The 17,617-nt window shown below is 39.6% G+C and overlaps 1 long non-coding RNA gene across 1 annotated transcript in view; it reads right to left on the minus strand.

The window, feature by feature from the left end:
* LOC109972893 (uncharacterized) overlaps nt 1-15,626 on the minus strand; it is a 47,349-nt gene extending 31,723 nt beyond the window's left edge. Inside the window, exon 1 of the long non-coding RNA XR_002276753.1 lies at nt 15,099-15,626. This is a non-coding gene — a long non-coding RNA (uncharacterized LOC109972893). The remainder of the gene's footprint in view (nt 1-15,098) is intronic.
* Nucleotides 15,627-17,617: the final 1,991 nt, after the last annotated feature.

Consider the following 17,617-nt stretch of genomic DNA (forward strand, 5'->3'; position numbering starts at 1 on the left):
CGGGTTGCAGGTGGGGGGTCTCAACTGAACCAGTGTGCAGTACACTGACAGCGACGGGCCGGCCAGACTGGCTACAAAGACACGCTCAACACCCATGTCTCATATTACACAGCAGCACAGAGCAGTGTTTTACTGAGATACAAAATCAAATGATGTGCTACATCAGGAAATAAAATACAATAGAGAGGTGGGTTTTGAATATATTTCCAGTTGTAGCTAAAATCATTTTTATGCTCTTTAAACCAATTCCAATTGTGCTTATTTCAATGTTTCCTGGAATACCACATGGTAAAATAAATACAGAAATCTTTTATTTCTTTTGAAGATGCTTTTTTTTCCCAATTATCTTAGAATACCCCTGAGCACCACGGAAACCTGGATCAGCAAGTCAGACTCATCTGCTGCGTAACACTGTCACAATCACATTGTGGTTGTGACTTAATGACAAGTAGAGCAAAAATCTATTAAAAGATAACAGAGAACAGTGTGAGATTTCTTTGCACCACTCGCTGTCTCAGCACCACACACACCCAGACACACACACACACATATGAACAGCAGGTTTGGCAGATGTTCCCTGGGACATACAAGCAAACCAGCATCTCATCATCATCGTCATCCTGCCTGGAAACAGCAGCAGCAGAAAAAAAAAACTCTGACTGCCGCAAAGACACAGCTCAGAGTCAGCAGCACACGCACATTATTACAATGCAGTGAAGCAAACCAAACACAACAGAGAGTTGGCCAAGGATGAGAAGCTGCGGCTCCCACTCTCTGATTTCAGATTTTATTTCCCTTATCTCTGAACTGATCCTTTCCCGGTTTCCTGACTGTGTAGCCAGCAGTGACTACTTTTTACATGCAATGTATGTGAAGTTCTCATTTTAATGTTAGCTGAGTATAGGACAAGACATAGGCACTAACAGTGTGACTGACATGAGTATAATAATTCACAAAGGTTACACCAAAGACAGCCGTTACATTTCTGGCAATGTTTAATATGTATTATGTTTAAACAAAATTAAGAATGCAGTTATTATACCTGTGTGTCACTGACAACAAACCAGTTTAACACTTCTACTAACCTCCTTGACACACAAAAGCTGTGAGTTAAACTAACTTAGACACCATTAGTCATGATCTGTTGTCCATGTTCCCCCTCCCTCAGGTCAAGCCCATAGGCTGCGGCACAAAGCACACAGGGCAGCACAGTCTGCTAAACCCCCTGCAGTCAGCCCTGCTCAAATTCCACAATAATAACCAGATGCTAAACATCTTCACTACATTATCTCTACTGTTTCCCTCCATTTGGATTCTGTTAAAAATCCTCACCTTTTAATCACAACAATGAAAACATAATGAAATAGATCTGTTCTGGCTGATGACTGTGCACATGAAAGATCATCTTAAGAAAAGACTCATTTGTGAGATGAAAAACAACGTTGAACACCCCTGTAGATCAAACACAGTGTGAAGAGCTATGATCAGTGTGTACCTGTATCTGTCAGGCACGCCCATTGCTGTCACCACAGTCAAACATTAGGCTTTTGGAGGTGCTTTAGAAGGTGAATTGGAACAAAGGGCCCCTCAACATATCACTACTCAAAGCACTGTTTAATTAGGTGTAGAGCAACAAATCCTCCCTATTCAGTGGCCGGACACTTGTGGTGTTGGAGTGGAGTGTATCGTCGGTGAAAGAGTCCCGTCATAACACTAGAGGAGTGTCCCCTCCCTCACAAAGACACACACTGATTCACTAATGCCTGTGTGTTAACAAGCCCATCGTCTGCTTCTCTAACTCATTGTCTCTTGAATGGGTGCTAATAGAGAGACAAAACAGCACACACACGCACACAGGCCCTCCTGCAATGCGCTGCTCTTTTTATAGACCGAGACTAGACACGTGTGTTTGTGAGCTGCAGGACAACGTACCATGCCTCAGCTTATTGTGACTGAATTTAATGTGGAACACTGAAAATGTAACAAAATAGCCAACAGAAAAATAGCAAAGACAAACCTTTAAATACAATGAAAATATAAATAAAATTCCAAAACAATTTTATCAAGGCAAATTTAGCAGGAAAAAATTAATACAATGTTTAATATTATTATATATAATCAATTTTAAATTAAAAATGTAAAACATTTTTAATTTAAAATGTTGCTATAATTCATGTAGGAGCAGGCCCTGAAACAAATCTGCCTTTTTGAAATCTTCTAATTTTTAAACAATATTTTGCTATTTAATTAAATTAAAATGAAATAAAATGAAATAAATCATTTTTGCACTTTTTATTTACTTCATTATATTTTATACTTTTAATTTAGTCAAATGTTTGGATCATTAAAATAGGCCTAAGTGCAGAGATAATTCTGAAATACAAATGGAAGAAATTTGTTACTAAATTAATTTAACTCTACAGGCACAGTTTGCTGACTATCTAGATATATAAAAGACAAATAAATAACTTTGACTAGGGATGAATATGGGTGGTGGGCTCTAATCCTGAAGGACAAAACCAGCATATCCACCGAGACAAATCTTGTTTGATGGATCCCTGCTGCTAGACCCAACCGCAACAGTCCGGTCTGGGAGGCCCATTGTATCAAAGGAGCTCGAGAAGGAAACACTCAAAATGTATTAGAAACGGGACTCCACAAATACAATATTAATTCACAGACAGCAGAGTAAAAGCAAATTATCACTGAGACCTGTGCATTTTCTCAGTTTTAATATTCCTCCTACAGTTTTTAATCTACTCACACAAAACCACCAAAAGCTCAAAAACATATTTTTGTTTTACCCTAAAATTTAAGTCTGTTTTAATTGCAATTATTCTACTAAAATATATAAATTCTTTCAAGATATTTGGGAAACACATTCTCCTTTTAACCCAAATACCAATAAATTCAGTCAAATTTAATTGTTAAACATAATAAAATTATGGAATAAAATAAAACTCTACCACTAAGTGCTCTTTTAATTTTAAACATTATTTGTGTGTTAAATCATTTCTGGACCATTTCAACAATACAAATGCATAAAAAAACAAGACAAGTGCAAATCTGAAAGTCAGCTTAAGGTTATGGTGACAGTTTGGGCAGGCAAAAGAGGAAAGTGAGGGCTAATAAAACCAAGAAAAGATCTGAGAGGAAAAACACAAGAAGAGCATATTGCAACACTGACACCTCCCTGGGATTTAGCATGGCTGTCTGTGTATGTATACGGCCGAGACAGTGACAGAGGATGAGATGGTGCTCAGTGTTCCCAAGTGCTCATGTGTATCTAATTGAGTGAATGCAATTATAAGCATTGGCTTTTTTCATCTTTAGTGTAAGAGTATGTATGTCAGGACATACACGCGCGTGACTTGGAGCTGAAAACGAGTTTGGCTCTCAGCTCTGTCGTCTGAGGGCAGAGGCTGGCCAGTGCGTTTAAGCCAGCCCTGGGTCAGTCCAAACACTGGCAGCTATTCATGACCAGATCAAGTTGATGTGAGATTCTGTCCCTGCTCTGCCCCCCATTTCCATATGAATGTGGAATATGCCAATATCCTTATGCCAGGGAGCCATCCTCGAGTGAGAAAACACACATCTGCAAGAAGAACTTCCCACAATGGCAAACAACAGAGATATGTAGCTCAAAAAAGAGAAAAACATATACCCTCTTTCATTCAAACCCAGCCAAGGTCAATGCTACTATCAGCCCAGCAGCAGCACAAATGTAGAGATGCTTTATCATGAATGCACGTACAGCTACATAAGAACAGCTCCGTGGACACCACATCCCAGCCACTCTGTACTGGGGTTTCACCAGACAAAGGGTTGGTCCTGAAAAACAAACAGCAGGACGCACAGAAATGGCCATGGACATGATGCACAGACGTATGCATCATGAGAACCCCCCCCACCACCACATGAATCTCATTAAATACTATTTTTTCACTTTCATTTGGCTGTGGAGTCAGGGATGCAGTGGATGATTAGATTTTATTTGATCAGAATAGGTTTTACCAACTTTTTCAGGCTAACAAAAAGATTTCTGATATAAATGTGGTACACGAGGACATACACAGCGAGAAGAACCAAACTAATGTCACAGATAATACAAACATGATTTAGTATTAAACCTAATCATTTTGGATTTTTTTAGTTGCTTGTTTTCCTTCCGATTACCAATTCCATTTGGAAGTTATTACTGATAATAGTACCCAAAAATGTGATATAAACAAAAAACAAACAAATCAATAAAACATTTGTTAATAAAACTGCTGTAAAGCAAAAAGAGCAACTGCAGAGAGAACCATGCCAACGTGAGGTCCAGTTTCCACTGAGGAAAATGTGTTTGAGTCCGTATGCATTACCAGATGTGTGTATATGAAACTACTACTAAAACAAAAAGCCTGGGTTTGTTCTGATGGCTGCAGTGCAGTGATCAGAGGCACCAAAGTCTACCTCCACCTCGACAACACAAGGAATGGCAAACAGCCCGCTCCTTTGTAACAACAGTGCAAAGTAATTTAATTGTAACCATCCCATGTGCAAGTTAATAGCATTAATGTAAATTCAGTCAGTGAGAGTCAGTGTGCAGTCTCTAGCAGAATGATGATTCTCACTCCAGCTCCCCTTCATCATGCATTTTCTTTTCCTTCTTCCTGACTTTGCCTCTTGGGGAGACTAACACTGGGCTGCAGCACATAACTGTTGGGGTCTCAGGCATAGTAAATCATGCTACTCATAAATATTTGTTACTGTTAATCACTAGGGTACAGCCAGATGTGTATGTACATGTTTTTATTTTAGAAAGAGCCAATCAGACAGCAGGGATTTTGCCTCCTCAGGTCACTGCATGTAAGACACAGGTGCTACTTGTTAGGACCAGTCACTGTGAAGCCTTCTCCGAGTTAGCGTACACAACACGAGGATAGTTAACAAAGTTTGACGATGCTGCGATGCTGGATTTGGCTCATTCTTTTGCCCTGTGATATCTACTGTCAGTGACCCTGACAGTTTAAAAAACAGACTGTGAGATTACAGCAGGGCTTTGTTTTCTGTGTGCAGACATCAGTCTGGTCTGGTTACCATCAGCCCAGCGCCAACACCAGCCACCTGTGCACAGGCCCGCCTGTATTTATGCTGTGATAATCTCAAAGGCAGCTCTCAACCAGATTGCATGTCTTATCTACAAAGAGTGCTCACTCCCATCCGGATCAAAAACTTCAAAAACTGATTAAAAACATGGAATGTTGGTACAAGATTTCAAATGATCAGGTCAAATTCTAGCCAAGGAAAAAACAAGAAACTCACAAAAAGACTAAGGATTTTTGTTGCAGCAGGGTTAAAAAACTCAGAAGATGTGGTTTTGTGCTAGCTCTTGGACACTGTCCCACTGGGCTGTTCTGATCTCGACTGAGTCATAGTGTGTGACCCTCTCCAGCAACACGCTGGTCCCTGCCAGCTACACAAACAGTGAGAGAGAACATGACATCACCCCTCTATCATCCACAACGGAGGCTAATGTTCGCTGAAGCAAGAGAGCATTTGTATTAACCACCACCATTTTAAAACTTTCCCTGAAGCACTGGCCTGCTTAACACACGCTGAAAGTCATTACAAGGGGATTGTGTTACAGGTTGGTCTTAAGAAAATTCTTTTGTCCCTACATCCCTCCAAACATTGAACTGGTGACAGAGGGAGACAGACCATGCTGGATGTTACTGTAAAAGGAATCCGGTCTCCTCGAGCACTAACCCTCTGCAGGCATGTGGAGGATGTTCACTCCTGACTGTACCCACTGTAATAAGAACGAACAGCCTCAGCAGGAGTAAACAGAGACACAAATCTCTCATCCCTCTGGGCGGCCCAAGCAGGGGACATCAATCCCCACTTGCAATCACCACGTCCATATGAAAACAGATTTCATTACACTCTTGTGACATCACACCCTTCAATAGCTAACATGCGGAAATGATTTTGGATTTTGTCTCCATTTAACAAACAGACGCTGACAAACATTTTAGATCTGATAGTTGGCAAGGGCAAAGAAGTGTGTGGTGTGTTTTTTATGGGTCAGATGCAAAATGATGTGTTATTACCACTACATAAAACTGTCATGACACTGTAATGCATTTTTCAATTTACCTTCCATTATAAGAAGAAAATATTTCTGGAAGGAAAAATACAACATTGTCTATTTTAAGAAAGTGAAGGTCAGTGAAAGAAGAAGGAAAAAAATAGTAGTCCACCACACAGCTCACAATCTATTCATTGCTCCCGTTTAATTTCTTTTGGGTGCATAATCCTTTCAGTTTCAATAGCAAATTTAACAGTCCCCAAGGCCTCAGCACCAGACTGGTCAATACAAAACCAGACAACTAATTACTGAGCACACCACGCTCTCCTCCAACCCTTCCTTCTTTCTTCCTCCCCTTTTCTCCCCCTCATTCCCCTTGCTCTCTAGCAGCTGTGGGGTTCATGTACACATGAGCAGCAGTCAGGCAGTATTAGGTTTCCACTTCCCAGATCTCCCTTAAAAGCCTGTCCCATAATGGCCCTTCAGTCACACAAACATGCATAAGATTTCATAGAAAAAAAGCACACACAGCACATGAATATACGTCCATTCAAGAGTTCTGTTCATTTGCCTGCTTACATTTGTTTTCTAGTTTTTAGTTTCTTTTAGTTCATTTTTAATTTGATGCAGAAAGGTTAATTGTTTTGATTATAACCTTACCTAGTCACTAAACAACCCCAAAGTAAACTGCATGTTTACTAAATGTTCATGTCTACCAGTTAAGCAGTAGCTTTAGGAGGGTGTAATTACCATGTAATTGTAATTGATGCTTTGCTTTCAGGTAATAAATTAGAGCACAACTTGACAGGCTGTTTAGCTAATAACAAATGCTAAAAGTTGACCTACATCTGAGCTCTGAAGTGGTTAGTAGAGCTGCACGAGTAGACAATTAATTGATTAGTTGATAAGCAGAAAAAGAATCAGATGAGGTCTTAGTATAAATTGATGATTAAAACCATTTTCAAAGTAAAAATTTTAAAGACAGTTTCCTGCATCTCTGATGTCAAGAGTGTTTTTCTTTGTTTTACATCACTGTGAACTGAACAACTTTGGATTGTGGACTATTGATCAGGTAAAACAAGCAATCTGAAGACAACAAATAGGAAATTGTGATGGGTATTTTTTCATTATTTTCTGACTTTTATGTTCAAATGATCGATCACCAAATTGAGAAAGTCACTGGCTGACGTTGCAGCCCTAGTTGTTACTATTCTTAGGACCTAGTGTATGTTTTCAGAAAGCACATTTCGAAAAGTCATACCTAACATCTAAAACCTAATTTTGTTTCACAACTTCTGAAAATACAATTAGAACAAAGGAATCAAAATGGAAGTTGTTGGGTTAAAATGATTGCAGAATATACCAAGCAGGGGAAAACAGATCACTGATTGCTACAAAATGAATCTTTAACTGTACAGAGATACCATGACTGTATTTTGGCTAATCTGAAAAGACAAGTGGATGCATATGGGTGTAGGAAGCCTCAGCTGACCTAATGACACATGGTGCTTGTGCTGTTTTGAATGCAGATTAGAAAGAACTGATCCACTGCTTTCCATGAGTAAATACCCCGGCTGTGACAGTGATAACATGGTCACAATAGCATGCTCAGCGCTAACCCAGCCTCATGTTATGTCATGTTGTGACTGCTGTCCTGTGCTTTACAGCCTTCCTCTATAAACATACATACTCTCAAGGCTTTGATCATGACCCAACGCACACCAGCAACTCAGCACAGGCCCTAATTTGCTGATGGGCTTTAAAAAGTCCCTCAGTTAAGATCACTTCCCTCAGATAATGGGAAGAGTTGCCCCCCATGACCTGAGTGGAGTGTCCTTTGTCTCACTCCTAATGTTTGCATTAGCCCATTGTGTCTGCATTATCCAGTGCCTCCACCCCTCCTTGCAGCACAGCTTTGACGTGGCCTGCCCTCAAAGAGGAAATGCTAAATATATGGAAGCCATTTCCCGGGGTGCCACTGAGTGCTGCATGGGCGCCCCTCCCCCATACCCCCACGGTCCCTGTGTGACCACCGAGAGGCTGAGATGGTTAAAGAAGCCAAACTGTTTAAAATAGTGTATGGAGTCATGTTGCTACATACATGTCCTGTACCCTTGTTGCTGGCATACAAGCAGGATGAACTCCTGTCAGCCCAAAACCGAGCAGACAAGTTGCCTATGCTCGAGAAAAACAGGCAACCGTTTAAAATAAACTGCTCTAAAATTGATTAAACAAAAATAGATAAGAGCTTGTATGTAATAAAATGTCAATTGGATGCCGATAAACACAAAGATCAGCACCTTTTGAAATAAGGTGTTTAAATAGTCAAACATCAATTTTAGCTGGCAAAGTTGGCTGGAGCTGAGAAGGAGCCGAAATAAATAAAAAATATGTCTACTTCTGCACTTTCATTGTTTGCTCTTTTTCTCTGCTTTGTGCCAATAAGGACAGCTGGACAAGAAATGGATCACTGGTAGAGGGGGACACAGCCTCAGTCACAGACATGACATCACCCTTTTATACCCAACCCACTGGGGGCTATTTGGGTTAGAATTCAGTGCAGTGTTTTGAGTGTTTGTTTGGCTGTGTTCATGCATGCAAGGTGTAACTTAGCTGTCTTTGCAATATCTTTCTTATATGACTTCAAATTTAAACACCCACGTGTTGTTCTAATTTGCTTATTCATATGCTAATAATAGGTTAAACTGAAAATGCTGACATGGGTATCAATCCATTATGGCAAACAACAAACACTAAACATTTGTGTTATTTTCTGCTAGCAAGGCAGAAGACTTGGCTCACCTCATTAATAATTCAAGAACATATGATGCATAGCATTGTGCATCATTATCTTAGTGCTGAATGACACTTTGCATCCATCTGCCATTGATACTCTTCATAAAAATGTCATCCTTATACATAAAAGACTATTAAAAGACTCAGTGACAAAGCATGGTCTGGGTCATCCTTGAGTCTCCATGTTAACGTTTCTCTATGTATCACTATGGTAGATTAGGAACATATACCAGAAATTTGGTAGTCAGTACAAAAAGCACTACTAGTTCCAACACAATGGCAAAAAATAAACAAATGAAATCAACTATATTTCAACATGAACTCTTTTTCTCCATTTCAGCAAGAGTAGGATGGAGCATTCACATAATTAGAACAGCATTTCTGTTATTTTAAACAAACCAGTTTTGTGACAAAAACATAAATTTAAAAAAACTATCAATGTCTTATGATTGTACATAATTTTTACTGCGGTGCCCAGCAATCTGAAATACGAAAAAATAAAATTAAATATTAAATATCCAAAGGCTGCTACACACACACATGCACACCATTTTAATATCACCAGTCTACTAACATTATGAGCAGCAGCCAGCTCATGTTATGAATAATCATTTCATTTGGCTAAACAAGCTAAGGTTAGCCTTTGTAGAAATATTTGGCGCATTGCTACAACACAAGCAACTGTCATGGTTCACAAACAAGAACATGAATAGTTCAAGTTGTGAACATTTTGAAGACATGTTGTCAACATAAAATTAATAACTGGAACTCTATCACCTTGTTTTTATCCCCAACACACAACAGACCTGTTGCTGCATGTGCACCAAACGCCATCAGGTTTTCAGAATTTTGATTTTGAAGTAGTTGTTCTTGTGACATGCCCACTTTAGATAATCACTGCCCACCTGGTGATGAGTGAAAAATAAAATCTCTGTCATCAGATTATCACTTGACATCTGAATTCAAACTATGGCAGCTTATTGGTGGTGCCACAATGACATGTCAACCTGATGAAAGGCCATACGTGCTTTATTCAGAGGCTGCATGCACGTTACTTAGTATACAATGTTAGGTATTTTTAGTCAGATAGAAACTGGATAGATACTTTATGTATTAGAAATGTTTAGTGGAGATAGGATGTCTAGTTAGACTGTTAAATGCTTAGTCATGCTTATGAGTTTCTACAGGGTACATCTAGTCAAGGATAACTAGAGAGAAGAGTTGATGACTGTCAGCAGACAGGGTGTTTAATATTATTATTACGACGTGTATAACTGTAGCCTTAGCCATAATATGTTCTTATGTTTAAGACACGACATGTTACTAGAGGTCGTGTGAGAATGTTTTTAGCTACACACCACTTAACCAACAGACACACACACACACGTTGTTTTGCTTCATGTTTTGACTACTGCTATGACCAGCTGCAAAGCTGGCAACAGAGACGTCTCGGTTGACGTTTTCTGTGTACTATGGGGCTAGCCCAACCGAGGGGATATAATGTACAGGCCTGGTGGGCTCAGGGTCTTTCATCTTACATCTGCCTGCGAGCAGTTTGGAGGTGCACGATACCTGAGCGTGTAATGTTAATTTTACCTGTGATCCTTTGAATAAATCAGCACTGTTTTGAAGTTACTTGGACTGTCTCGTCTCTCAGGGTTAGCAATGGTAAAAAGAACCAAAGTCCTTCAGATAAAAGTGATCACTCAGAACAACTTTGTATTGATTCACAGTGACCCCTCCCTCTAATCAGAACCTACCGAGCGGTATACCCTGTACTTCTGCTCATATAACCTCCCAGGTTGACACAGAGTGTCCTGCTTTGTTTTTCCACTGTATTTTCTCTGTGTAGGGTCCCTTTAGAGGAGGGAGGGGCTGCACCCTTCTCACACACACATCCAGCTGAGCACAGGGAGAACAGGCATCACTCCATAGTCCAACGATCAGTCAGTAACAGAGACTGGATGAGCACTTTATCAAACAGTTGTTGACCAAGCAGAACACAGACTTGCAGAAATGTGATGTCTTCACCGCTTTGCCGGTGGTCCACTCACTGCAGTCCCTATTTTGTCTCTAAACCAGTAAAAGTGCCTCTTTACACATTGTTCTCCTAATGCTAATGACTGAGGTGTGAAAAGCAGACCTTCCTGGAAAAAAAACAAGGGGACAAGGGGACCCAAACCGTGGCAGCACAGTGGATCCCCTCATTGTAGGCTTTTGCTTTAATTTGTCACAAGTCTGTGAGTAGCTCACAGGTGACTGTGGCACAGCTTGCTGGAAGAAAACCATTTCAAGAAACACAATAATTTAGTGATTAGCTAACATGGAGCTGTTGTCAGTGATGTAAATCAGAAGATTATTTAAACTTTGAGCAGAGTAAATCCAGGCTGAAACATCATGTTGATCCCTGAGATCCAGTTCTATGCACAACATGACAGCTTCTCCTGCTTCATAGCTGGACTGGACCATCCAAACCTGAGCTGGACTTCCTGCTTGAGGTTACCTGCACTTCCAGTGCAGGATTTCACGATAATGAAGGAATCATCCTCTAAGCTTGATAAAAAAAAAAACTCAACAGGTTTTTCTAAAAAAAAAAATAAATCAATCAATGATTGTGCCAGTCACATTTGTCGAATCACTGAAAAGAAACAGGTGTGCTGAAACAAGATGTAGTCAGTCAGGCTCCTGTGTTCTTGGCTTCAGGGTTATGTACTCATTATTGGAGCAGTTATTCTCCAAACTATTCACCTCGCATTTCTTCATGGAATAGCATGAATAGCATGTGACGAATACAGTCACATACTGTGTGCCTACATTCAAAGAGAGGCATATCCCTTCCCTTCAGTCTCATAACTTGTGTTTGTGATTGGTCTACAGTCAGCAAAGAACAAGAGATGTATCATTACAGGGCGCCTCACACGATAGGTAGGCAGGTAGTAGTAAACCTAAAGGTCTGACATATGTTCTTAATAGTATTTCTTGTTCAACAGGTAAAACTGAGCTTTTACTGACTGTAGATGTTAAAGGCTTTATTCTATTATAAAGCTTCGTTCGGTTCTTTCAAACCAGGAACTCAGAGAGACGAAGCGGACCACTTGAGTATATAAAAAAATATAACCGTGCTGGTTTATTCAAAGGGTCACAGGCAAGAATTAACATTACACGTCCAGGCATCTTCCACCCCCAAAGCTGCTCGCAGGCAGCCCGGAAGAAGCAAGACCCGGGACCAAAAAATCTATACAATATTAATCCTTCTGGGCTAGCCCCATCCTAGACAGGCCACGTCAAACCGTGACGGCACCTGATATGCCAGCTTGGCAGCTGAGCAGAGCAGTAGACAAAACATGAAGAAAATAATGTGTGTGAATGTTGATTATGTGGTGTGTATCTAAAAACACTGTAACACAACAATTCACATTAAGAAAAATATTATGGTTACTTTTACCGTCATAATAACATTTATCCCTGACTGCAGCCTTTCTCTGCTTTAACTAACCTTGGCCTAGCTGCAGTCTTGCAGAACTCATCAGAATAAACTGAGCATTTAACAGCCTGAGCAAGACATCCTGGCTACACTAACATCTTCTAATACAACAGATCTCTAATCAATATCTATCTAACTAAGAAATTACCTAACAGTGTGCTACAGAGTGCTGTGAACAGCAGCTTTCTTTTTGTTTTTCAATTTTGCCCCAAAAGTCAAAGAATAAACGAGAAGAAAGAGTCACCAGGTGTGCAAAAACAAAACATATTTTTTCAGGCCACAGCAAAAAGGTTTTTAATTCCAAATACCTTCTGCATGTACTGTAACACGGGTTGCATTGAGATGATGTGTAAAATCAACACAAAAGTATCTCAATTCTACTTTTACATTCCTTCTTCTAATTTCACTGGAGGCCTTCAGATGGGCTTGACAGTTTACCATCAAACAGCTCGTAGAGTAGGCAGTGATACAGATCCATCACTTTTAAAATAATGGTAAATATTACACGAGTTACATTATGGCACTATTAACTATTAGGTGTCTGAACATTAAACATTTCATTGGAAGGAACACCAAACAGGTAAGTCATGCGACTTCTCTCCCAGTTGAGTGGCAGAAAAAGAAGCCACCAATCAGTTCCTACTGGCTTTCTGAGTGTCCGTTTTCACCCTGAATGGCACCACTGTCATTCACATGGCAGCAGCAGACTAACAACCAATAAATCACTGCTACTAAGTGAGCTTTTCCTTCCACTGCCTGGAGCCAGCAACTGGGCAAAATTATAACCCGAGGAGGCATGAGGGACAGGCTAAAATTGGCCGTGCAGGTCAGGCAGGTTAGCTTATGGCACAAACAACTAAGATCATCATGTACTATTATGTATTATTAAAAATTCCTCCCAGACTCAAATAATGCAGGGTTGTTGATGAACTGTACCAACTAACTTAATAGTGAGCCACAAAATGAATCCAGAATCTTTTTAACTAAATTAAAATGTGTTTGTTTTTATTAAAATTCTTAAATTACATTTAACAGTAGTGCTTTATGATATATAAAAATACTATATGCATTTATATTATACTGTTGAAGCTGCTGAAGCCACCTTTACAAAGAATACAACTTTTTTGACGGTAACTTTGCGAGTCCCCATTAAGAAGGCGTGCACTTCTGCTGCATTAGATTGTGATCCACATGCCCAAAATAGAGAACTAGATTCATCAGGAGACACAGTTTGTGTGTATTTATAAAATAAATCCAGAAAAGGTTCTTAACATAATGTTAGTTATACAGACATTATGTTGCACAGAGAGCAGACTAAAAATAAACGCAGATATGCACAACTCAATGTTTTCCTTTTTCTTTAAAATCACCTTTCACAGGAGAATAAGACCATTAATACTGGTCGAGGCATTTCGTTCCCATGCTACCGAGATGTCTAATGAATGGAGGGAGTGCGGTAGCACAGGGTCAGTCGGTCAGGAGGACAAGTTCTGATTTGCTCAAAGAGAGGGAGTGAGGTCAAAACCCCAGACTGCCAATGAACCATCAAGGTGAGACATATAAAACACAGCTTCAAGTTCAACAGCTTCATAAAAGCACTTTACTTGCTTAGTTAATTCAGTTCGTTCCCTAGACTTACACACCTTGGTTCATTCTGGGACAAATATGTTTTACTTTTAAGTTAAAAGATTATATCTAGCTTGTCAGAGTTAATAGCAGTAACTTGTAAAAGTAAAAGTGATAAGTGTATTTAAATGAAAGACAGTGGTATTTTATGTATAACTCTGTTGGGGGATTTGAGTATTTGGTTATTTAAAAACTTAGTTTACTATTGTCCAGTTCTATCTCCAATAGACATGTTCAGTTTGAGTATACAAGAATCTGCCTGCACAAAGTAGTCAAAGACAATGGTTACAAATATAAATTAATATTATTCCTAATTACCTGAAGCAGCAAAATTCACAGAGAAACTTAAATGAAATAATTTCACCACATTTACCAACATACCTGTACAAGCGACCATATCTATATCAAGGGACATTTTATGCTTATTTGGTGTTGTTTCTGTAAAATAAATGACCAATTTAAATATGTAATGAGACAGTTTTAAGGCAGTAAAGAAGCAGTATTGTCAGGTGGTAAATAAAACTTTGATGCTCAGTGTCTCGGAGCTGCACTCCACCCACACTTAAAAATTCCAGTCCCATGAAACAGTGAAATCATTGAGTAACTAATCTGTTTAATCAGCTCCACAGCAGGTTCGCTGAAATATGCTGCGTTTCCAGCTTTTGAAATGGTTAAAGTTTTGCAATGACAATGTCATACTAAAAAAGTTTTCAAAGTCATTGTGCTGCCTGGGCCAAATGCCATTCTCTGTGACCCCTCCATATTCCCATCCCCCAGTCCAACTGCACTCCGCCTCCCTTCTCGGGCTACCTTGATCATCAAAACTTTCAAATTCAGAAACACAAAGCCCCTCTTATAGCTAGAACTCACAAATAAATTGCGACAATGAAATATGTGCTTGAACACATTACAGGGAGGTAAAAAAAAAACATCATGCCTAATTTTCATGCTTCAAAATGCAACTGCAAATCCAACAATAAAAACTGAAAAAAAGTTACAGTATGGAACATGGGAATCAAAAGCACAGAGAACCCACACATGATCTGCTGAGGATTCAGGCATATGGGGATTTGTGGGGAACACAGAACTTTCAAAAAGTGTTAAGAGGAAAGCACTTACCATGCAGATCCCAACATCCGAGTCCAAGAATGAAACATTCCTCTCTTGTCTATCTCCGATCCACTTCCATTTTTCTGAGCTCCCATATGGTACCCCCACCCCTCTGAGAGGCAGAAGCGGACAGTGTGACAGAGGGAGAGTCAAACACACAAACACACAGGGAGCGAGGGGTGGGTGTGGGGGGAATTAGTCCTGGTGTGGAGATGGAGGGGACTGTTGCAGCTGTGCACCCCCGTCAGTATCTCCTTAAAACCAGTCCTCTCCTCAATGTGTGTGTCTGCAGCACCGCGGAAAAAGGCAACGGAAACAAAGTGATCCTCTTACACACAGCCCAGAGAAAGAGAAAGAGGGAGGGAGAAAAAGAAAGAGAGAGAGTGAGAAACATGCACAGGGAACGGCAGGGAAAGAAAACAAGTGAGCTGGTTAGAGGGCCGAGGCAGCTGGAGAATAGCAGGTTCAAGTTTTCTGCATTTCCTTTATTTTGTCGTAGAAGTCTGCTGGCTGAATGGGAGGGAACAAGCAGGAGCTTCTAGGAGGGCAAGGAAATAGTGCATAATACCTTCCAGCTTCTTTCTACCCCCACTTTCCCCTCCCTCCCTCTCTCTCTCCTTCCTTTCTCTCACTCTCTATCACTCCTTCTGTCTCTCTGTCTAGTAACAAGCTTGACTGCAACAACCCCCTCCTTTTTGGCGCTGGAATGTAAGGCAAGAGTTTCAAGAGGCCCAGTTAGACAGCCCTCGGAGTCACTGCACCTTGACCCTCGGGTCAGTTGTAGTATGTGTGTGTGTGTGTGTGTGTGACTAGAGAGCTTTAGCTGTGTCTGTGTATACTTAAATTTGTGCGGTCAGCTTGGCCTCATAAGATCACATAACTATACCTTGACAGCCAATTGACAAACATAATACTATCAGACATTTACATCACTGTAGTAAGTCACAATCAGTGTAACACTGCTGTTACAGGCACACAATGGCTGCCTTCACTCCATAGGAGTAATTGGATTAAACTGGTCTGGTTAGGGGAAGAATATTAGGTTAACTGACTCTTATTCTTCATTTTTAAAGTTTCTTTTCTGTGGTTTAGTGGCATAATGTTATTCAGTTGTGGTGGTTCACTAATCAGTTATTGGAAATAATTTGAATAAGTTGTCATATGTGCCACAATACTGGAGACTCAGTTTATTGTGTTTGTCACATTATAGAAGTCCAGTCATACTCTTGTACAACAGTATTTTCTGTGCAGCCTTTTGAATCGAAGATAGAAAATAACAGCTTTTTTTATTTAGATACAAAACAATATTTTCAACTGAGTGTAGGCCTTGTATTTTGTCATTTACTGCTGGTGATTTTTTCTCCATAGCTTTTTTTATTTGAATTTCTATTTTGACCAATTTTTTTCAGGGTACTTTCACTGACAGGCAAGTTTTCTTTTACGAGAAGGTGTTGATGACGGAGGGGCCAGCACCAGCTTCTTCATTTGCCCCAACCAGATTTAATGTTGGAGGTCTGGGGACTTAAGCAGCAGCCTACTGGCTCACCTCTAACCTTCAGACCAACACAAAATAAATGATACATACATACATACATACACACACACTAAACATTTTTTATACTTTGGATCACATGTCCAACTTGATTGACTAATTTCTAAAAGTTCATTTAGAAAAGCACAGCTGTCACAGCGCAGGGTGGAATGCCTCAGGGTGCCATCCTGGGCCTCATTCTGTACTAACTTTAGCTGTATCTTCTTACCCTTATTTTGTTGACAAAAATAATGTGTATTTCCAGAATTGTTCCCCTGTCAGCCACTTCTGTTTAGCTAACCAAAACTAACCAGGGACCCTGAATGAATGGTCAGATGTTCATACCTGTATTAAACAAGAACGAACCTCTTTCTTTTCTGGTAAAGACTTTAAACATACCATGTTATAAATGGAAACTTATTTGGAAATATCTTTACTTATTAAAATGTACTAATTAATTACTAATTAATTAATTAATGGAAATTTAATGGGGAAAAATACTTACAACCTTATTGTTAACAAATGTCTCCAATTCACTGAATTTGAAACAAACAAAAAGTCTGGTTTGTTAATCAGGCCATTCACAATACCCTCAGTAGTTCCTAAAATTTCAGCAAATAAACACTTGCAAACAATGTGGCAAATCCTCTGCTCCACTTTAAAAAACAAATGTGCTTGATAATTTGGCTATAATTGCAGATACAGTGGTATCAGTGTTAAGTAACAGGAAAATGCAGTACAGAAATGGCAAACTAGGTTTGACATCATTTGGAAACTGTGTCACCATTATATAGTTTGTACACCAGAGAGGAAGTAGATTTTTCAACAGTAAGATGTCTCACTTAATTTTTATCTTGGCCACAATTTGTAATCAAATATATCCATATCAGTAGTGCCCAACAGTTGTTTATATTAATGTATTTATATTAAAATAATTACTATTGGTTGCTGTTTTTGGAATTATCAAATGTTTGTGTCATTACTGGCTTCAAAACTC

This window comes from Monopterus albus, unplaced genomic scaffold (assembly GCF_001952655.1).
Source record: "Monopterus albus unplaced genomic scaffold, M_albus_1.0 scaffold272.1, whole genome shotgun sequence".
Lineage (NCBI taxonomy): Eukaryota > Metazoa > Chordata > Actinopteri > Synbranchiformes > Synbranchidae > Monopterus > Monopterus albus.